The 24,048-nt window shown below is 42.2% G+C and overlaps 1 long non-coding RNA gene across 1 annotated transcript in view; it reads right to left on the reverse strand.

The window, feature by feature from the left end:
- Positions 1-13,141: 13,141 nt before the first annotated feature.
- LOC120401876 overlaps positions 13,142-24,048 on the reverse strand; it is a 189,880-nt gene continuing 178,973 nt past the window's right edge. Inside the window, exon 3 of the long non-coding RNA XR_005596805.1 lies at positions 13,142-13,762. This is a non-coding gene — a long non-coding RNA (uncharacterized LOC120401876). The remainder of the gene's footprint in view (positions 13,763-24,048) is intronic.

Raw genomic sequence — 24,048 nt, forward strand, 5'->3', positions numbered from 1 at the left:
ATACAAAGAGCAGTCTGCTCAGCTATTTTTGTTCTTTTTCGTGCAAATAACTTGCTCCTGTTTAAAAAGAAAATATAAACAACTGATAACAGACTCTATTCATTAAAGAGCAGCCCAAGCCACAAGATATGAGTCTGGACCGGGATTCTGAACATGCCAGCATTCAGAGGTTATATGAACCGCACATTTGGTTTGGCCCTTTATAAAGATCATTTGACAATTTAAATCCGGATCAAAGTTCAGATTTCAAAGTTCAGGGTATTCAGATCTCTCTCTATATTGATTAAAAAGAGTTGGTGAAGTAAAACATTTCTTTCTATTAAAAGTAGAGATGGGGCCAAACTGAATCTATTTTTCTAACCCTCTTTGCCCTTCACCCTTTCAGCTATGGAATTTGGGGACGTGGCAAAAATGGGACCTGAATCCAAACAAAAACTTAATGACAAAATTGTGTAAAACAAAAACTAGCTGCCAGCTTTTGTCTGTATCCATGTGAAACTATTTGTTTTTTCTAGTGGAAAATGAGCAAAGCTCTAGCTAATACATGGATTTCAGTTTCAATGGTCCTAAAAACAAACATTTTAGCCAACTGTTACCATGTTTATTTTTGCAGCTTTATGAACAGTGTTTTATATGTCATTTATGCAAAGGAAGAGTAGTTGGGTATGGAAGTATATGCATTATACCTCACATTCTCAGTCACACCTTCCCGAGGCTTTGCTTGACATGAAGTCTAACACTCATTTAAGGCACTGCATTTTGATCAAGTTGGAGGAAATTACCAAAAACATCCTAATAACCAGAGTCAGAATGCTCCTGCGAGGCTCACAAATACAAGCCCACATGAAACAAACCCATTCTCCACCACAACTTCATACAAGAGAATAGAGAAAAAGATTAAAAGGAAAAAATAAAAACTAACGTAACAGCATCCTATGGGTCCCCCACTGCATCTTGTCTTATCTGTATCTGTCTTTAGACTGTCAGTCCATTGGGGATAAGGATTGTCTTTATGTTTGTGTTTTCTGTAGCCCTGAGCATATTGGTGTTTTGCAAATAATAACCAGGGAATGGATGATGGCGTGGTTCAGTGGTATAAAAGGTTTGTGATGACTTCATGACTTATGAGTAAATAGTCTCATCTGAATTATTGCATATCATGCTAATCTGTTCTTTGGTTAAAAGTGGTTTTGCGTCTGCCCTGGTGGGGATGGGGTGCAGTCGGTAGATGTGAGGAGAGCGAAAGGGGAAGTGATCAGGCCAGACAGAACATGCCCTGACATAGAACATGTTTACACTGCAGTTGATGGTGTGATGGCATGTTGACATACTTGAGAAAGTGCAGCTAACAATAGCAGTGAAGCCACAGCAGCGCAAGCTATACAAACCCTGGATACGTACTTGAGAGGCTAGGCCATGCAGAATTCGGTTCTGCTTCACCACTATTCATCCTCAAGCTAACTCAGGTATGTCTATACATGCTGCAATCCATACATCCCTGACTGCCATATAGACAAACCCACAGAGGCTCCATGAGGCTGCCATATATTTAGTCTGGAGTCCTGGCGCAAGTTAACACTGTCCTCAGTGTATACCCAGGACATGGCCGGGAGCACCACATGCCCTCCACAGTAGCGGACCTCTCCTTTGTACTAAAGGACTTTGCTGGAACAGGATATACCACAGAGATGCATTTTATTCCTTCCTGCACCCACTGTGGTGAATTTGGTGGATTATCTTGGCTACCAGCAGGCCAGAAAAATAAGGGACAATAAGCATGAAAGGCTGTTTAAAAATAATTTCTTATAACTTTAAAGTAAGGATGTTAATGATAATAATAGCCCAAGATCGTAGTCACAGTTGAAGTTCTCCACACCTTTTCTGGTCTACTTTTCACTACTGTAATTTCTGCACTGTTGGAGAGGATAATGATTATCAGTCTATCTTGACCATTATAACAAAGCACACAAGCTACAAATGCCTTTCAGAATATATTTCACTGGGGAACAGCCATTAATTTGGATTTCCAGCTTCCCGCTCAACCAAAATTAAAACACAAAATATTGAATATAGATACCTTTGATTTAGCATATGTAAATATAATAATTAACTATATATCTGCTGCCTTTCCCTAACAGGAAAGGAATAAATATTCCAGTCTCATTTTTACAAATCAAACCAACTCTGGTTATAGGAAAAATCAATTTAATTATTTTATATGTGTTTGGTTCAACCTGGTTTGCTGGACGGAAGACTCATTTTTTTGAATGGGGAGAGGGGTTTAATTAAAAAAAGTGCATTTTCCAACTTAACTCCCATCCCGCACCACTAACACTAGAAAAAGCATAGTACACAATTTCATAGGTGCTAAAATAAAAGGTTGAATGTTAAAGGTTGAAGCCTCAATATTTGACTTACAGTACAGTGCCTTTATTTCTTACATTTGTTTGCCATTGTCCAGTTTTATATGTGTGTGTGTGTGTGCATGTGCTGTGTGTGTGTATAAATTTTGTATGGGTGGCCTACCCACTCCTCAGATAGCAAGAATTCCTGAAATCACTCTAAAAACACTGCTAATTACTCTATAAGGTTAATGACAAATCAAGTCATTTTATTATATGTGCATCCTTACAAGAACATAAGAAAAATGTTAGATTTTAAATGCAAACATGTCCCAAATGAAGAATTTATAGTACCACGCCTGTCACACAAAAAACATACAACTATGTTGCCCTGCAGGTTCCTCTCTCATTTTCCCTCTGTACTCACAAACACCCTCCCACACATCCAAAAATAGCTCCACTCTGGTCTATTTTTTCCCCCCAAGCAATCGCTAATCTGGTCTGAGTCCTCTGAAGACATCTCTGGTCTGGTCCAACTTTCCCTCTCTATAACTACTACCCTCACCAAAAAAGAATTGCAGGAAGCCGTAAGAAGGAATCCCTCTAGTCAGCTTCTGTTTGAAGGACTCTACCTACTTTCAGGCCATTCTTAATTGCGGCGACTCTCAGGCAAAAGAAACTCCTCCCCACTCAGGATATGCAGATCACTAATCATTCAGAGGACTGCCTTTCCTGCAATGGCAACTTTCTCCCAACCCTATGGAGCAGAATCTTTCTACAGCTGCCAAAGACCAGGATATATTTTAGGTCACAACGTTTTGATTCAATACTGTAAAATCTTCCAATTTACTTAACGTTACTTTAGCTATTAAATGCTTTGAAATAACCAACCCAATTTTATTGCATTTTAAATACTGCGAGAACAAGAACTTGACTGGCTTTACCATTTGGCATCTTGCATTGAATTAAAAAAAAATCTATAAACCAGATTGAAGAAATACAGATTAACTTGTTTAGGAAATCTCAGGTTATATGTATTTGCGTTTTAGAAAAGGGATGATATAGAAACACTGCTTAACTGAAACAGTTGACATGTGTGGTTACTGATTGGTATCCAGTTACAAACACTTGAGAGCTGACAGGAATATGTTCTTCTCCCAACCCCCACCCTATCTACCTATATCAAGAGTCTTCTTTTACTGGTTTTATTCTGTGTACTGAATGAGGCTCAGATCCTGCAGAACGAATAATAGTTTATCATAATTAGTAGACAACGGGGACAGTGTTAAGGTTACACAGTATCATCAACCCCAAGCATTCAAAAATCATAAGTCAGCTCCCCCTCCCGCAATCATAAAAATGTAAAAAGTAATTTTGTGTTTTTTTTATTTTCCTTCTGTTTTTTGAGTCTTCAGGATGTATTTGGGTCACATTTTCAAGCTTTGTTCCACAATCGTCACAGCTAGAATTGTACCTTTTTTTCTAAATGAATGCCAAGAATGTCACCAAATAACATGACTCCAGGCGATTAGTCTTTAAGAGAAGCACCAATTATCACAAGACTTGGAATAAAAATCATGGGGGTTGGCAACACAGTAAGAGTAAATCTTAACTCTGGTATCATTTGACCTTCCAACCTTAGTTATATACTTTTAGTGGAAGGGTTTTTGTGCATAGTTTCTATGTAGAAAGTGCTCCTCCTGGGCCTGTTTTAAAAAATTAGCATAACGCAATAGGCCAACTGAGCACACAAGGATATCACCACAGCAGACCAGCTTGTTACAATTACAGGGGAAAAAAATTTTACTTTATGACATCCCAACCCTCAACAACATTACTCATCCCAGCAAGCTGTAATTCTCCCGATCATCCCACCAGTTATTTCAGTTCATCAGATGAAAGTGCATAGAAGTGCAAAATATTATTAGCAGCAGCAAAGTATGCTGTGAAAGTTCTATTGTGAACTTTAAAGACTAAAAACCAGGCAGAAGGGCTTTCCTTCAGCAGCAGTCTGCGTTTTCCCCATGTAAAACATTTCACAGCTTGTCTCATTATAGCATTTGTAAAAACACTGTCTGAAAGCAGTGGTGCATAAATGAATTATTTAAGTTTTGCAGCAAATCGCCCTGATCTTGTGTGCAGCTTCTTAATGCACTCTAAGTGAGCCCTAGGAGGCAAATCATAGCAGACAAGGGGTGTAATGTAAACCAAGTTTTATTAGCCACGAAAAGCCACACTATAACATTTATTAAGTATCAAAGACAGTGCATTTAAATAAGTTTGATTTGGTGAATAATAGCCAACATGACATCTATCTTCCCTAGTTCCAAGTGCTTTCTTTTCAAAAACATTTATTTTCTTGTCAGTTGTGTTAATATAATGGACTCTCATTTTTAGCAAATAGTGATTTTCAACAAATTACCATGTGTCACAAACAGTCTGCAGCTTGCCAGCTTTAATAGTTTACAGAAAAGTGAAAGTGCATTAGTGTTATCATTTGCCTGTTATCAGTGCTACCTCCATGGTTTTTGCTGCCCTCGGCAAACTGGAAAACATATCCCTCCCAGAGCCCATTTGCCATTCATCCAATAAACAGTCACTAAACATTTTGCTGTTCTTAATATTTTGCTACCCTGGGCAACTGCTTCTTGTGCTGATATGACAGAGCATACCCTTCATAGCAAAACGGCTTCTATTAGGGCTACATTTTCAACATCGAGCAAAATTAAAATGCAGATAAGCAGGGCTCCTTCTACACCCACACCCTTTTCTTACTCCATTAAGTGAATTTCAGAAAGGAGGGACTGCTGTCCTACATTCTGTACGTTCATGATTCAAATAATCTTTTATCTTTGGCCAAGGAGATAATTCCAAGTCCAGACAGACAATAACACTAAAAAATAAAAAAATTAAATATACTAAAGTACTCAATGGGCAGACGCTTGCTGATAAATATTTAATGGATCTGATAGCTCAAGCTGGATATTTGTAAAATATAGCCAGTTTGTTCTTTGTCTCCTCTCTCTCTCTCTAGCTTTAGTAAATTATCTGCCATAAAAATGATAATTTCACTGTGCACGTTTGAGTGGCTAGTTGTTTAAGGACGACAACAAAACAAAGCAAACAAGCCCCACCCCTAGCCCCAATCTAATCCTCTTGTCAGAAAGAGTTTCTCATTGCCTGCTGATCTCTGCGCATGAGTAGGAGAACAAGGCTTATTGGATCAGATGGTCATACAAAAGTTAGGGAATTGTTTGTTCCTCCCTGAAAATTCATGCCAAAATAAAAAACAAACAAACAAAAGGCCTCCAGTCTGGTTTAGATTATTTTGCATTCCCAGAAAAAAAAATTACCAATAATTTTTGGGTAATGACCATTGTTTTGCATCTGGCCCATACAAACCATCAGGCTAAAATATTGAGAACTGAAAGGGGGATATCAGCTCTGAGGAATTCAGGAAAGCTATTGTGTCTTCAGAAAAGGTCCTATGTGAAGTTTAATGGCCAGGGAAACCTGAGGATGATTACTGACTGTTTCGGGAGGGAGATTTTCAATCCTTTGGTATGGAGTGAATAAGAGACGAAGGGTAAATTTTCATTATTTTTTATATTTTTTTCTTATGAGTCATGGAGCTGTTCTCTTTCCCCGTTAGTTAGGTTGAATAGTTCTTGCAAACTGTTGGGCTACAGAGCTGGAACCTCAGACAGTTAAAGGTTCTCAGGGCCAGATTCTGCTACCCTGACTCATGTTGATGTCGGTGGAACTATTCATTCACTAAGATAATATTCATCGTGAGGAAGGATAACAGAATCCAGTCCTTAATCTTCTGCAGTATGGATTTTTAAAAATGTATTTTTATTTTATTTATTTTGTTCCTTCCCCTTGGCAATGCCAAACAGGGAACACACATTCTTGTTCTATTCTATTCTGTATAGGTTCTTGCACTGCAGTCATCACTGTAGGATCTGAGCTCCTTTCAGTTGTTCATTAAATGATGTGGCTAACATCCGTCATGTGTTGCTTGTTCTCTCATCCTCTACCCAGAGGGGAAAGTGAGTGCAGTGGAGTGGTGGTAGATTGTTTTAAAAACTATATATCCAGTTGCTGTCTGTTTGTTAGAGAAGGAAAGGTCAAAGAAATGCACCTTGCACTTGGAGTGGAAGGTGGTGAGATTTGTGATGGCCCTTAGTTCCTGGGGGAGTTCATTCCAAAGTCTTGGGCCAGACCCTGAGAATAGGGGCAAGGCAATCACCTTGAGCAGCAACTGCTGCCCCACTCTGCCACTTGGTTGTTTTTTTTCGCTCTACCCTCAGGGTGGGGTGGAGGGCCAGGTGCAGTGGGTACACCAAAAATGTTTTCTGCCCTTGCTGGCAAAATGGGGAGGGCTACTGCTGCCTGAGATGTCTCTCTCTTCTGCACAGATGAGCTTTACCCTTATCACAGAGAGTTCCATTTTGCCAGAGGAGTGAAATTGTTGATATTGGAGCTTTAGTCAGTCTTTTAAATGACCTGGTATCATGGGGACTGCCCTTGAGCATGCCCCCTCATGGCCCCAGAAGTCTGTTGCCCTCAGCACCTACTTGAGTTCTTTTAATACACATATCCCCTTTGTAGGGGTCTAACTTATCAACCTTTCTACAGAGTGTAAGTCACTTCTTAGTTGCTCAAGTTCATGCCCATTCAGGGTCCATATAAGAGTACCAGTGTGTTTTCTTGCTCCTGTTCAGGAGGCCCCAGCCATCCTCCTGATGCTAGGTTGTGTTTCCATCAGTCCCTCTCCTGGAGACAGGAGTCTCATGCTCTTCTTAGGGCTGGTTAGTACTTTAAAGTTTCTTTCACCTTAAAACTGGAGCTCCACAGTTCTCCTCCTGGAGTGGGGTTATAGTTTAGAACAACTGGAGGGCCTTGGTCAGCTTCTCCTTCAGCTGGGTCCCTTTCCCCAATTAGTCCTCAGGCTCAGAGGGTTCAGCAGGCTAGCCTTCTCAAGCTGGTGTCTGCCATGCTTTGAGGGAGGAGGTAACATATATGCTAGTCCCCTTCTTCCAGCTCATCCCTAATTGGTTGGGTGAGAGGGGGGCCTTGTCTCACCCACTCTGCAATGATCCTGCTCTCAGGCCCTTAAAGAAACAGTTACCCAGGATCAATTTCTCTCCATCAATACTTCCAATTTTCTAGGTCTTTGCCTATATCAAAACCTCCCAAAATCTTAAAGGGCCATGCCATGTGAGTGGAGTAGCCAGACTCCTAAGCACCCTTACGGGGCCAGAGTACCCCATGGCCCAAGCCACTGAGTACCTTGAAGATAAGGACTGAGACCTTGAACTTGATTTGATATTCTACAAAAAGCAGCGTAGACAGCGGAGGATAGGCTTGATGCATTTGCAGTAGCCTATGCTGCTGAGGAGATGTACTTCAGGGTAGATTGGCAGTGGCCCTGGAGGTTTTTCACCTTCCTCCGAAGCATGGGGCAGGGGTCGTTTGCTTAAGGAGTGGGTGGATCGGCTTATGTGGCCTGCATCTTGCAGGAGGTCAGACTAGATGATCATAATGGTCCCTTCTGATCTTGAATTCTATGATTCTATGATTCAGCTTTCTGTACTACTTGGAGTTTCGTAAGCGCAGAAGGCTTCATGCTTAGATATACATTGCTGCAGTCCAGTCAAGATGTGACAAAGGCACAAATAACTGAGGGCACATTGTCCATCAGGATGGGCGAGTCTCCTAGCCAATGGGAGATGGCAGAAAGCATTACTGGGGGATGCTGCTATGTGAGAGCTTAGGATCAGCAAGGACTGAACTGACCAATTATGGGTGTGACCCTTCAAAAAAAAAAAAGGAGATTGTACCATGGCTGCAAACTCACCAAATTACTTTCCTCAGGCCAATAGCATAACCTTTGTCTTGCTCAGATTCACGTTCAACAAGCTGTTCTTCACTCATCAGTTAATCTCATCCAAGCATTGAGCCACCTTGGTGGTAGTGGTATGGTCAAAGAAGAGCTGTGTGTGGCCTGTATATTGCTGGCACTTGACTCCATGTTGTCTGACTAGTTCACCTAGTGGTTGCATGTAGGTATTGAATAGGATCGGAGATGGAATTGATCCTTTCGGGACTCCACAAGTACAGTATCTAGTGGTGGAAGTGCAGTTTCCCATCACTATGAATTGGGTGCATTCCTCCAGGAAGGACTCAAACTTTTTTTAGAGGTTTACCCTGAACCCCTTCCACCTCAAGTGAGAAAGCAATATCTCATGGTTGACAAAAGCTGCAGTGTGGTCTAGAAGGATGAGAATGGATGTCTGCCTGCTATCCACTGACAGCAGAATATCATTTCATCAGTGCCTCTATAGCGGTTTCAGTTCCCACGTCCAGGTCTGAATCTAGATGGAGTTCTGAAGGGATGGCCAAGAGTAAAAAAAGGGAGGAGGAAAGTAATGAGGGTCTACAGATGCATATGATGTTATTGGCCAGAGGTGCAGAGTGACAAAGTTTGAGGATATTCTACAAGACTTGCAGTGTTATGCTACATGTGGTTAGGAAGCTAACTGGACCATGCACCATGACTACAGCAAAGTGGATACATTTCAAGAACACCAACAAACATGTACCCTGCACTGCAGCTGAGTACCCAACCCCACACGCTCCACCAGGAGAACTGGGCCGACAATGACCTCAAGAGTGTGCATCTTAGGTGCAGGAACAGGAGCAGCAGAGGAAGACCTAGGAAGAACTCTTTGCCTGGTTCCCTATAAACGTCTCTTTCCTCTGTTCTAATCTGTAAGCAAGGCATCACTGAATGTGACCTGCAGAGGCTGTTTGCTGCACAGACAGCACAGCTAGTTTGAAAATTTTCATGAGGAAAAAAATGGCCTTTTTTCTATTGACATTATTTGTTTCTTTTGAAGTTTTTGGTGTTTGCAACAAACACATGAACTATTTTGATTGTTCATTGAAAACCTAAAAAATTCTGCAAAAACATCCAAATAAATTGTTTTTTCCCCAAAAATTTTGTTGCAGAAAATACCTACAATTTTCCTATTAAATTTAATAGATGGTAGTAGGACAGAAGGTTTGTAAATTAAAGTTTAATAAAATAACAATATTTGGTAGGAATGGTAGATAAGCTGGCCTTCTCTACAGCTGGGTGCAGCAGATGTTTGAGTGGAGTAAGCAAATTTCAGTTATAGTCCAGATGTGTAATATATACAGTTAAAGCAATGGGAACCCAAAGGAAAATTTATGAGACTGACACACCCATGAGATCATTTTCCTATATAAAAGAGCAATCAAACTACTGTCCAACTACTTAAAACTAGAGATATTTCATCTTTTAGCTATCCAGATTTAAGGAGCTGCTGCTGAGACTATTCATGGACTTCAATGAGGTTGCAAAGAGTATAGGTTAGAACAGTGGTTCTCAAACTGTGAGTCGGGACCCCAAAGTGGGTCATGACCTCATTTTAATGGGGTCACCAGGGCTGGCATTAGACTTGCTGGGGCCTGGGCCCAAAAGCAGAAACTTGAGCCCCACTGCCCGGGGCCGAAGAGCCTAGGTGGTGGGGCTCAGGTTACAGGCCCCCTGCCCGACGCTAAAGCCCTTGGGCTTCTGCTTTGGCCTCCTGCCCTGGGCGGTGGGGCTCGGGCTTTGACTTTGACTCCCTGCAGTGCGGCTCAGGCAGGCTCAGGCTTCAGTCTCCCCTCCTGGGATTATGTAGTTATTTTTCTTGTCAGAAGGGAGTCACAATGCAATGAAGTTTGAGAACCCCTGGATTAGAGCAGAATTTGCCACAAATACAAAACTATTCTTTTTTGCCTTTTTTCCTTAGTATATTATTGATATGTAATAATAATTGATAGTTAAAGAAATTCAGACAGTATTTTCACTTTATGGCTGCTCTTCTAATTGATGCTCTGGATTTATGATTGCACATCTTGCACTGAGAAGAGTATTTCCTACCTCACATGAGGGTATTTAGTACTCAGATATTCCAGTGTTTGTAGTAAAGTACATTACCAGGTAACAGCATGTAGAAGGAGATGTGATTTTAACTTTAAATATGGTAATGAGGTAACTACATGAACTGTATGTCTCACTGCTCTCATCAACTAGTAATAAATTCCTTCTGTATCTTATACAGTATTGAGGCACTAAAATAAATCTATTCAAAAGAATCAACATAAACCAATCTTCATTCCACTTCTTTCTCATCTAATATGATCAAGGTACAAATCTCTATGATACTATATGAGAATTTTCAGTTTGTGCCCTATAAGTAATTATTGGGTACAACTGGAATACTCTCTCCAGAGAGTGTTGGGGCCAAGCAGACCTAAAGAAGGACTGCTTCAAAGATCAGCTGCTGTCCAGAAAACAGCCAATTCTTATCAGCACACCTCTACCCCGATATAGCGCTGTCCTGAGGAGCCAAAAAACCTTACCATGTTATAGGTGAAACCGCGTTATATCAAATTTGCTTTGATCCGCTGGAGCGCGCATCCCCCCGCCCCCCAGAACTCTGCTTTACCGTGTTATATCCACATTTGTGCTATATCCGGTCATGTTATATCAGGGTAGAGGTGTATATATAAGCTTCTGTTAATAGTTGCATCATTTTATTTTGTATGTTTCCTGCTTGATTTCCAACATAAACAGCCCATTGTTTTAATACTGATTTTTTTTTAGTTTGATAGTCATGTCTGCAAAACACACAGTAGGCATCTACTAGATTACTCTATAGATATGTTTTGTAAGCAATTTTACAACCTGCAGCCCTTTCCCCATTCCCATCCTTTGAACAAATTCTGATAACTAGTATTGATTGATTTTAAAGTGGACACTGGAATGGAACCTGTGTAATCACATCACACTGAAATACAGATTCTAAATGTTTCTAAAAATAAATTATTCTATTATCCTTAATATTGATTATGGGAATATAGTTAGTTTAGAAGTTTATGCTCATGAGATGGGGATGGCATGAGCAGGCCCAGCATCAGCAAGTAATCAAAAACCGTCCAAGGTCACCTTATCATATGAACTTCCTTTTCCCTTCCCTGCCACCCTACAAGAGAAAACATACAGCTTGAATCTTTAGGAAAATGTCAACCCTTTACTGCAGTGCCTGGTCCCTATAAAAGAAAAAATAAGTCAGCATGCTCAGAGAAAAGCTATGTTTGTAAGTCCTATATTTTCGTATGTGACTACTGATTTGGGGTGCCTTGATTTTTGAGTTAAGGGGTCAACTGGATGACCCCTTAACAGGCCTGATTTCCAGAGTGTGGGTACTCAGATCTTTTTGAAAATCAATTCCTTGTCTCAAGTCAGGCTCCTAAAACTTGAGGCACCCAAATTCACTAGGGATTTTGAAAATGTAGGGTCTGATCCTGCAAACACTTATGCATTTGCTTAACTTTACGCATATGAATTCTCCCACTGAAGTAAAAGGGATTACTCGGGTACTTAAAATTATGTATTAGTGTTTGCAGAATCGAGGACTTAGGCCACAATATCAGTGCAATATTATGCCATAATACCAGTGCAAGAACACACTTCTGGTACCATCATTCATGAATGATAGTACTGCTAGTGGTCCAACAACATCTAAAAGTGCCAGAACAGCATTCTGGCATGACTTGAGCTCTGATTCTAGGTAGTGCAGATAGTAATACCTGTAGCTAAGATTGCCCAACACTTTCCATTAAAAAACCCAGTTTTTGGTTGCTTATAACTATTTAGGCTGAAACTTTCCATGCCAGGTTTCTGCCTCAGGCTGAATTTTTTTGAAAAATTCTGAAAAAACAGTTCAGCCATTTCTCAGAACACGATTAAGGAAAAATACACTGTTTTGCAGATGTTAACAAAAAAATTCTCTCAACTATTTCCCTGAGAAGCTCATGCTTTGGAGAAGAGATTTGAAATCTGGCCAGGAGATACCCCACAGTCAGGGATGTGCCTTTTACCATACTCAGAAAATCTGCCCAAATTTGGCCAACATAAACCTCTGAAAAATTGCAGTTTACACAAGTAGAGACTAAGGCCTGGTCTACACTGGGGAGGGGGGTTTCGATCTAAGGTACGCAACTTCAGCTACGCGAATAGCGTAGCTGAAGTCGAAGTACCTTAGTTCGAATTACTTACCCATCCTCACGGCGCGGGATCGACGTCCGCGGCTCCTCTGTTGACTCCGCCACCACCGTTCACGGCGGTGGAGTTCCGGAGTCGACGTGAGCGCGTTTGGAGTTCGTTATATCGCGTCTAGATGAGACGCGATATATTGAACTCCGAGAAATTGATTGCTACCCGCCGATATGGCGGGTAGTGAAGACATACCCTTAGTAGAGTTTGACGGCTATATTCACTGAAGATTGCATCTGCACTGAATGTGTTCCAGCCCAGAAATGCAGGGGCTGAGCAGAACTTTCCCTGCAATTGCTTCTCATGATTGCCACAGGTGATGTCAGAGAGAGAAGGGGGGCAAGGTAATATCTTGTATTGGAGGTGATGTCAGACACAGGACCTGAGAACAGAGAGACTGTCTTTCTTACACTCTCAGTGCCCTCCTCCCAATCACTACACAGCTTCCTATTGAGGCAATAAATAAAGCCAGTGGCCCTGAAGACAACAGCCTTCTTCACTACACATCTCTGATTTATTCCTTATGCACTGGATGAGGAAGGTGTCCTGTGGAAAAAATAGTATATGATCATATAATTAAACACTGTATCATAATGCATATACCCAGGGGCTGAATTAAGGTTGCACTTTAATTCTGGCATTTCCTGACATATTCCACTGCTTGACCTTGAAACCTTAATATTCTTTTAAGGTACATTTTGTATGTATTTATAACAAAAATGTATACCAAAAATATTATGTGTTGAAAATTGGTCAGGTTGTATTTTTACAAACATGGATGGATTTTCAAACATTCTCTTGGCCTAACTCTCCTCCCATTTAAGTTAAAAATTCTCATTGACTTCAATGGGAACAGAGTTAGGTCAATCCTGAGCACTTTTGAAAATGCCACCAGTAACATACAGGCAGTCCTCAGACTTATGACACCATTGGTTCCTGAAAATTGTGTCATAAGTCAAAACGCTGTAACTTGGAACCACACTACACTCCATTGCTGGACCGAGCATTCTAAAGTCGAAATCAATGGTTGTAAGTTGAATCAGGATGTCAATTCAGAAATGTCGTAAGTGCAGTTAGTCTTAAGTCAAACATCATAAAGTCGAGCACTGTGTGTGTAGTCCATCGGTTTGACGATGATGTTTTCATTCTCTCTCTTTTGTGGATTCTGGAGTGACTCTGAAGTCCAAAGCATGACACACATGCTCATGAGCAGATTAGGCAGACAAAGTCATTGGTGAACATCTTGACTGTTGAGGACTGCCTATAATAATAAAGGCCCGCAATGCTAGAAATATTAAAAATAAATTACATTTCAGCACAATCATGTCACCAGAAACATTCTACCTAAACTATTATAAAATATCTATTTCAGATAATGTGACCAGATCATAAGCATATTTCAGGATAATGAAAAGTGTCCAGTATAGGATGATAACACTAAAAACGGTCTATTATTATTTATCACTGTCTTCCTGCTACTGCTTGAAACAAACAAAAGATGGTCACCTTGGCCTGATGAATCTCAAATTCCCATGTTAACTACAAATAAATAAAAAATTGAAATTACAAGCATCTCACAATAAATGTACAACTCCTCAAATTACTATTCTCTTTTATAAGAGAGACAAGCTGGTTGAGGTAATATATTTTATTGGACTAATTTCTGTTGGTGAGAGAGACAAGTTTTTGAACTTACAGAGCTCTTCTTCAGATCCGGGTACAACATGGCTATAACAACACTGTATAGATTTTATATATTAATAAATATTATAAAATAGAATGAGAAAAATGTACTTGGCATATGGATTTACAATGAAAAATATAATCTAGTAAGGGGCATACATCACCAATTTATATTTATCAACATCTGACAACATCGGTATACACAAATATTCCTTTTAGAGTAGAAATGATAGCATGAGCATATCAATATCGATATGAACTATCCCAAATTAGACCTCGATCCTGCAAACACTTATGCACCACACAACTACTTGTATTCGTAAAAGTTTGCAAGATCTGTGCCTTAAGTTTCAAAAAAACAGACAAAATGGATCCCCCCTAAAATATTGTCAATAAGTCAACCAAGCTTTAGTAAATCTCATTTGTTTCCAGATCCTATTACAGAAAACTATATTTAAAGTTACTATTAAATATGAAAAGAATCTCATGAATGGACTTCATAAAACTAGAGGAGAGTTAATAACACACTTCCTCCAAATATTCTCCTCCTACGAAACTATTACTATCCTTACTCAGTGCCCTGTCTCAATGGTCTTTCTAGAAGGGCAGATCTTCAAAGAAGAATTAGGGTAAACTCATAGATTTTGGTTTGTGACACCATATACTTCTAGATATACAAAATGACCATTTCTATATATGCAGCCAACTTAGTTCTGCATGAATTTACTCTCATAGGAAATGCATAGTGTGAGCTATATAAAACAAGTGCACCTCTCAAAAATGCTCACTGTGCATTTCTTTGTCCTTGTGGACACATTTTAAAATATAAGCCTTCAGTAGGGTATAGGGAGCTTTAAATGCCTGGGGTGGGTTATTGATTTTTTTCCCAGTTCTATGAAATTAACTAAGTTCATTCATTAGATTCTTCTTATAAAAATACCTCCTCTAAATGCTGTCTTGAGGGAAAAATAACTTGAAAGTTGAAACATTACTAGAAAATATAGTATATGAAAGTGCTTCTAAACAAAAAATATTGTCAAATATTCTTTTTTAAAACAATGATACTTTCAGTCATATAGGGTTTTTTGCGGGGAGTGGTTGAGGGAGGAGAGAGATGCACCTTATTTTCAGTAACATTTTTTTTCTTTTTAATTTAAAACACTAAAGGAAGAAGAATCAGACTTCTTTTTCAGGATATAATTTATTAACCTACTAGTGCTGCTCTTTGAGAATTCTGCTGACTAGAATCTACCCTGTTCTCTGCAAGGCACTAGCAGATAAATTACAGACATGAAGTATGAAATGACAAGTTCCTTTTTTTTTGAGGGGTGCAATTTCACATGGATTTTGGACCAATAAGATTGTGTAACCTCATGATTTCACATGGCACATAACAATTGGCAAAAAGCCAGTCTTAGCCACACCTGTGTCAAGACATGTAAATGTAATGTAGTTAATACACCATGGTAAATCTGGAATAACTGTAACTGAGATCTGAAAATGGCCTTATATAACCCCAAATGAATATTACTTCTTTCATTAGCGCATGTATTCAGCTATAGGAATCTAGTGTATCATGACTAATGCAATGTGAGAATAAAGGATGTGTCTGCGACTATGTATGCATCAAGTGTTTGCCCCCTTCCCTGACTTTTTCCTCCCTTACCACCTTAGGGAGCCATTTATGCAGCCAGAATGTACAAAGTGTGGGCCTCTCACAATACTTCTATTCCTTACTGGTAAAAGCATTGTGAAAAGTCCTTGCCTTATTTCAGCCCCATACAAGGCTCCAAGAAGCATAAAAAAAAGATGTGAGAAACATACGTGCAAATGCACATACTGATTTCTTTGGGTTTATCTGTGTGCCTTAGGAATGCATAGCACAGTTGCAATGAATAATGAAATTTCTAAGGAATTGTTAATGAAATTTCATTCAGCAGATTAAGAAAGATCAGCCAAATTATATTATTAGGGCAGTGTATGATGCCTCGTTTTCTCTCTGAAAATTATAATCTTTAGATTTGCTTTAATATCCATATAAAAGTAGTGTTGTTTGAACCTCTAACAGTCCGGGCGGTTGGTTTGAATGAGTCCTACTGTGGGATCATCTTGTGAAACAAACACAAACCTTCTGAGCCCCATGAGTCTACTCATGAATAAGAATGGGAATTTTCATAAGAATGGGCTTTCACACAAAATTTTAATTTTTGGTACTTCCTGCTTCCAGCTGGACTGGACCTGACATCCAGAAATGAAAAATAACAATAAAAAAGTGTATATCTCTTCACAGTCTCAGGAAAGATTCATTTAAGATTAGGTTCAACATTTAAAGAAGGTTCAGGTTGGTCCTTAAGTGATATTTTCAACCTTCATTTGCTTAATTTGTCTTTAGGGTGAGTAGGGTGAGCAGGATTCATTCTCAAAAGCAAAACTTGAGACAGGTCAAGTGTATAAATCATTTGCTGAGTGTAACTTTGTCTAATCCAGGGAACCTGCACAAGGGCCTTTACACCGGAGAGATGTGAATTTCACCTCTAGTGAGTTTATACCCTGTATCAAATACAATTAGCCTATGGAACTCATGAATACAAGAAATTGCTGAGGCCAAGAGCTTGACAGGATTCACAAAACAAAGGAGAGTAGCAAAATATGGACCCTGGACTTCAGAAAAGCAGACCTTGACTCCCTTAGGGAACTGATGGGCAGATCCCCTGGCAGGCTAATATGAGGGGGAAAGGACAGACAAGTGTAACCCCCAAGGAGATTACCAAGATTCCTGGGGCTCTGTCTGCTGACAGCTCAGGGGTGAGGCACACTGTCCCTGGTAGGAAGGAAGAGCCAAGGCAGACTCAGACTCTGTCAGGCAACCAATAAGGAGTGAGATGCCCCTCCCAGGGAGTTCAAGAAAGGGGAGAAGCCATTTTGGAGTCAGCCTGGAGCCAGCCAGGGCAAGAGCAGGACTGGCTGTGTGGGGAGCTGGTGAGTCCTAGGCCTGCATGCAGGGTTCCCCCTGAGAACTGGCCTCTACAGACCTGAAAGCAAGATCCCTCAGCTGGGCTTTTCCTTCTCCACTGATAATAATTCCCAGTTTGTAGAGTTTTGCTGGGAAACTTCCCCAGCCAGGCTGAGTTCGCCCTCCAGCTCCCTAGGTGAGACCAGTCACCACATGGTCAGCTCTGCTCTGCCCTGCCTGCTAGTTCAGGGCTGCTGCCTGCTGTGCGTGTGCCTGGATGCTGGGGTAGGAGACTACAGCTTGGATCTTGGGGAGGGATAGCTCAGTGGTTTGAGCATTGGCCTGCTAAACCCAGCGTTGTGAGTTCAATCCTCCTTGGGGGGGGTTTTGGGGATAGTCCCTGCTTTGAGCAGGGGTGGAGATGATGATCTTCTGTCCCTTCCCTAGTGATCTTAGTACAGTTGTGTAATCTGCACCTTGAGCCCTGCACCCCTTTGTGGCGAGGAGAAATCCTGGGACCAAAGCAGCCTGATTCCTGCTTGAAGAAGATCCCTGCCAGCAGAGCTTAGCCCCTCTGCAGTGACTGAGGAGTCCCAAGTCATCTCTGAACCTGAGGATAATTCATGGAGTTTGTGAGTGCACCATCTTTTAGTTTGTTAGTCAGGGAATTTGTTTTGGGGATCCCCTACTCCCTGAACTGTGTCCTCAAGCCAGGGAGTAAGGGTTTGGGGATTTTACAACCTGCTGCATATTAAACCTACGGAGGGATTTACCACCTTCTCCCACTTGTGAGTCCATTGGGCTGTAACCCAGTCAGCCACACTGCTAAACCACTGCAGAGAAGGATTTTGTGGTCATAGGTCATCAAGGGCCCCAACAAAGTACGCATACCAACAGGACACTAATCTTACATTTGCTACATCAAGTCACATAACTGGGAAAAGTCACAGGTATTAGCAGCGTGGGCACCGGTGACCCTAACAACAGTGTTTTACCCTGTTACGTTATATTTCTCTCCTGTTTAATATATTATTGTGCTGAATATATTGCATGTGTTTGTGTTATTTCTTGGAATTCTTCAACTATCTAGTAAATAAGTGGGGATTACCCTGTGGTTAGAATTTTCTTCAAAAACTGCCCTGGTGACCCTGCCAGGAAGGAGTGAGGGGGGTGGAGGCACCACCAAATAAACTCATAGGAAAAAATTAAGAAGATTCACCCTGCTGAGTGGGTGGCGGGATCCAGAAGAACCCAGACCTGTCCATCAACACCTGTAAGCAGATTGGCATTAAAGAAGGTAACCGTGTGGAGAGGAGGCGCTACACAAGGTCCGCTCCCACACTGCTGTCCTGAGCAACACAGTATGGGGAGGAGGTGAGCAGCCCTCAGTGGTGAAAGAACAGGTTAAGAACTATTTAGAAAAGCTGGACATGCACAAGTCCATGGGACCAGATCTAATGTATCCGAGGGTGCTGAGGGAATTGGCTGATGTGAGTGATTGCAGAGCCATTGGCCATTATCTTTGAAAACTCGTGATGATCGGGGGAGGTCCCGGACTATTGGAAAAAGGCAAATATAATGCCTATCTTTAAAAAAGGGAAAAAAGAGAACCCAGAGAACTACAGACCAGTCAGCCACAACTCAGTCCCTGAAAAATCAAGGAACGGGTCCTCAAGGAAACCATTTTGAAGCACTTGGAGGAGAGGAAGGTGATCAGGAACAGGGAACAGTGGATTCACCAAGGGCAAGTCATGCCTGACCAACCTGATTGCCTTCTATGATGAGATAACTGGCTCTGTGGATATGGAGAAAGCAGTGGACGTGATATATCTTGACTTTAGCAAAGCTTTTGATACAGTCTCCCACAGTATACTTGCCAGCAAGTTAAAAAAGTATGGATTGGATGAATGGACTATAAGGTGGATAGAAAGCTGGCTAGATCATCGGGCTCAATGGGTAGTGATCAACAGCTCGATGTCTAGCTGGCAGCTGGTATCAAGTGGAGTACCCCAGGAGTCACTCCTGGGGCTGGTTTTGTTCAACATCTTCATTAATGATCTGCACGAGTGGTCCCAAACCTTTCAGTGTGGCAGACGCCTGACGACCAGCCGCCGAAATGCTGCTGAGGAGTGTGGCTGCCAGACAAGCAGCTGCTGCAATGCTGCCGAGAAGCGGCAATGCCAAGAAGCGTTGCTGCCGAAATGCCGCCGAGAAGCAATATCATCAAGGGGCGTTGCCACTGAAATGCCGCTGAGAAGCAGCAGCATTTTGGTGGCGATGCTTCTTGACATTGCCGCTTCTCGGTGGCATTTCGATGGCTGCTTGTCCGGTGGCCGTGCTCCTCGGCAGCAGGGCCCTCCCTTGTCAGTAAGCGGACGCACATAAATGCCCTGGCGAGCACCGCGTTGGGTACCACTGATCTGGACGATGGGATACCCTCAGCAAATTTGCAGATGACACTAAACTGGGGGGAGAGGTAGATACACTGGAAGGTAGGGATAGGGTCCAGAGTGACCTAGACAAATTGGAGGATTGGGCCCAGGGCCATCCCTACCCATATGCAAAGTACCCAGTTGCGTAGGGCACCAGGAAATTTGGGGCACCAAATTTCCTGGTGTCCTGTGCAGCTGCGTGCTGCTCCAGCCCCAGCCCCAGCCCCACCTCTTCCCATCCCTGCTCCACCCCACTCCACACCTTCCCCAAAGCCCCTGCCCCTTCTCTGTCACAGCCCCGCGTCCACTCCCCTGAGGACTGCAGCAGGGCTGGGCCTGCACTCACTGGCGGTGGGAAGTGCAGTGACCCAGACCCCGCCGCGCCACCAGTGAGTGCTGGGGGGTGGTTCCCTCCTACCCCCAAAGCCAGCCCCCCCACATGGAGGCCTGGCCCTCCCACCCCCTGCAGTGGGGCTGTGTAGGACCCCAGAATAGCTAGGGACAGCCCTGATTGGGCCAAAAGAAATCTGATGAGGTTCAACAAGGACAAGTGCAGAGTCCTGCACTTAGGAAGGAAGAACCCCATGCACTGCTACAGACTCGGGGCTGACTGGCTAAGCAGCAGTTCTGCAGAAAAAGACCTGGGGATTACAGTGGATAAGAAGCTGGATGTGAGTCCAAGAAGGCCAACGGCATATTGGGCTGCATTAGTAGGAGCATTGCCAGCAGATTGAGGGAAGTGGTTATTCCCCTCTATTCAGCACTGGTGAGGCCACATCTGGAGTACTGCATCAAGTTTTGGGCCCCCCACTACAGAAAGGATGTGGACAAATTGGAGAGTCCAGCAGAGAGCAACGAAAATGATTAGGGGGCTGGGGCCCATGTCTTATGAGGAGAGGCTGAGGGAACTGGGCTTGTTTAGTCTGCAGAAGAGAAGAGAGCAGGGAGGATTTGATAGCAGCCTTCAACTATCTGAAGGGGGGTTCCAAAGAGTATGGAGCTCGGCTGTTTTCAGTGGTGTCAGATGACAATACAAGGAGCAGTGGTCTCAAGTTGCAGTGGGGGAGGTCTAGGTTGGATATTAGGAAACACTATTTCACTAGGAGGGTGGTGAAGCACTGGAATGGGTTACCTATGGAGGTGGTGGAATCTCCTTCCTTAGAGGTTTTTAAGGTCAGGCTTGATAAAGCCCTGGCTGGGATGATTTAGTTGGTGTTGGTCCTGCCTTGAGCAGGAGGTTGGACTAGATGACCTCCTGAGGTCTGCTATACTCCTAGGAATATAACTTACCTAATTGGGCTTGAAGTTGAAGCTAAACAAATTAAAACTGGAACAAAGGCACACATTTTAAACAGGCGGGGTACTTAACCATTACAGCAGTTTAGGAAGAGTGTAGTGGTAGATTTTTAGTCACTTAAAGTGTTTAAATCCACAGTGGATGTCTTTCTGAAAGACAGACTGTAGTTCAATCACAATTTACTGGGTGAAATTCCATGGCTGTGTTATGCAGGAGGTCACAATAGATGATCATAAAGGTGCTTTCTGGCCTTCAAATCTGCGAAGCCACAAACCTTTACACTTAAGTTGTAGTAATGTCCAGCCCTGTGTACACTCATGAGTTCTCCAAATTTAAAAAAAATGTAGAGTTTAGGTCCAAATTTCCCCCCAGTTATACCAGTAGCAGCTCTACACTTGCATGGGGTTTCACCAGTGCAGCTGACCTCGTTTTTTCTCTTGTCCATGTGGGTGCAGGTGTGCTTCAGCTTGAGCTCTTTGCAGCAGGACAGTGGTGACATAGCCAGAAAAAGTGTAGAGGAAAATCAATAATAGCTGGACGTTCATTTAAACAAATGCATCATCCAGTAAACAGTGCAGCAGCTTTAAAATGTATACAAGAAAAGGTGAACTTTGTTCACATTATAACTCCAGCTGTTTTGTGTTTTGAGACTGTGCACCACAGCTGGCCTGATGAGCTCTGAATCCTGGGAAAAGGGGAAATATTTAACCTAACTTAAACAGAAAGAAGTAACCCCACAGCAGTGAGAGAGAACAGGTGGGAGCCTTGCCCTGCCACTGTGCCTTGAGGGTAAAATCTGGCATGCAGAGGTAGCTTCAGAACAAAAGTCACTGAAGCTGCTGTTTGCTGTACTTCTCGGGGCCTTCTCTATTTATTCAGCATCACTGACAGCACCCTTGCTGCATCACCCGAAGTACCATTCATTGTTATAAAATTGGCTCAGAGGGCTGAAGCTGGGGTGAGAGGCAGGCAGATAGTGTATGTGAAGGGTTGCCCGCCTCTCCATGGTATCCCAGAATATGAGGTGGCACCCTGGAGAGGGAGGTAACCTGCCACAGTGTACAACAGAAAGGTCCTGTCAAAATTATATTTCCCCTACCTTAAGAAACAAAGGTTAGAGATGGGTCTTAGAACCCATTTCTAGTAACACAGTTGTAGTTGTGCTGGCTGAAGTGAACAGAGTACTATTTTTTTTTAAAGCAGAGGCAACTACAGTCCTTGTGGTAGCAGGAGCCATCTCTAGGAACTATCTTAGCTTGGGGGAAATGGAGTGTAGATGGGACACTAATTAGCGTTGTTGCTGTTTTCTCTGAGGGGCTTGATCTCCTTTCTCACACATGGACAGTAAATGCAGTCAAGTTGATGGAAGTATAACGGAGTAATAATGGGACAAGAGAGAACAGAATCAGCCCTGCAGTGTTCAAGTGTTTGCATCCTTTTAGATCAGCACAGCAGATCCCAGTTCCCATGTTGCCGCCGTATTACTAAAAAGTGTGAAGTCTTAATCCGTCCCAATCCCACAGTGAATTCCAGCATGTGTCTGATCTGACAATTACCTGAGAGGTACAGAGAGTCAGAGAAAGAAAGGGATCTTCCCATTATCTCTCACGACTCTCTCAGCCAGTTGGTTTTATCTTGCGTGCATGGAACTATTCTTTTTTCCTTAAAAAAAAATTTATTAAAAAGATCCAGAAAGCTCAATCCTGCTTCTATTGAAATCTGTGGTGAGAATCCCACTGATTTCAAAAGGAGAAGGATCGGCCCCCCAAATGGTAACTAGGAAACATTTCACTAATTTAAAAAACATTGTGGTATTATACATATGGAGGAGATGCCTCAGCAAAGCAGGCTTTTTTAGGCGGTAATGTGGAGTTGGACCCATTTTATATACTCTAGTGGCACGAATATAGACAAAGATTCCAGTTACTTAGCAGCAACAATGAAGAGCTGCTGCTGCAGCAAGAGGTTGCATCTTGAGTGGCATTTTTTGACTGCTTAGTATGTCATATCCCTGGATATGAGCCTAACTGTAATGGACACACAGATCTGTACTGATTCGAACACACTGACTAGCCAGGGAGAGATTGTAGGTTTCAAAGCCACAGTTACAGATGGATTATCCCATTCTAGCTGCACCTCTGGGAGGCATTCGGTTTGGAGAGTGCACACTGGGATGATCACCAGTACAGCCTGGATCAGTGCACTGCATGCAGTCACTGCAACCTTTAAACTTAAGTTGTAGCAATGTCCAGCCCTGTGTATACTCCCTAGGCAGAATGCCTCTGATCTGCTAGCCAGTGTCGAAGGGGTGGGGCCTTGCAGTGCTCTCTCACTCCCAACGTGCTTGTAGTGAGACCACAAGCATCAAGAATCTGGCTGCCCCTTTTCTTCTACTTGCTCGTGAGGGGCCAGAATCCAGGCAATGCAATTATTTCTGTCATCGTATGGGAAAAGAATAAGGTCCGCTGAAGCAAGGCTCTCTTGAATGCTGCTTTATAAACGTCTTCCCATCAGAAACCCTGCTCAAGCTGCTGCTGCTGCAAAGCCCAGCAGGGATCTCGGCTTTACTGGACAAGATATTCATTGCTCGATTTATGGCTTGACTGGGCCTTTTGGAAAGGTATTTCCCTTCAGCATCAGATGAGCTAGATGTGGGGGAGCGAGTGAGGAGCACACCGAGGTTTTTTTGAATCTCTGGCCTAAAGATGCTTGTTCAGTTCAGTGATGGGTAAATGTGTTTGCTTTTCTTTGTGTGTGTCATTCACAGAGGAAGGGTTCACAAATGACAACAGTTGCACATGTTGGAGAAGACACAAAAATCAGTGAGGGGGGAGTAGGAAGAAGCTTCCTACATGCCCAAGTCAGGGGCAACTGCACTAATCTAATATCAACTGTGACACTCCAATGTAAACGAGAGTAGAATTTGACACCTATTTTGCTCAGAGAATTAAAACCAGGAAAATAGTTTGAAATCCCAGAAAGCAGAACAGAACCTATTGGCAATTACCATGCAAGGGGATTGTAATGAAGGAATTGTTTTACAAGGATGGTGTATTACAGGCACCAAACAGATACTCAGGAAGAGGTAATGATTTTATCATTGTTGAATGCTGGAAGGGTTATGTAACTAGGAGGGGAAGTTCTGCCTAATAGCCATTTATAAAGGAATTTGGGTACACACTCTATGTAAAAGTCAAGATTATAGT

The sequence above is a fragment of the Mauremys reevesii genome, linkage group 3, assembly GCF_016161935.1.
Source record: "Mauremys reevesii isolate NIE-2019 linkage group 3, ASM1616193v1, whole genome shotgun sequence".
In the NCBI taxonomy this organism is placed as follows: Eukaryota; Metazoa; Chordata; order Testudines; family Geoemydidae; genus Mauremys; species Mauremys reevesii.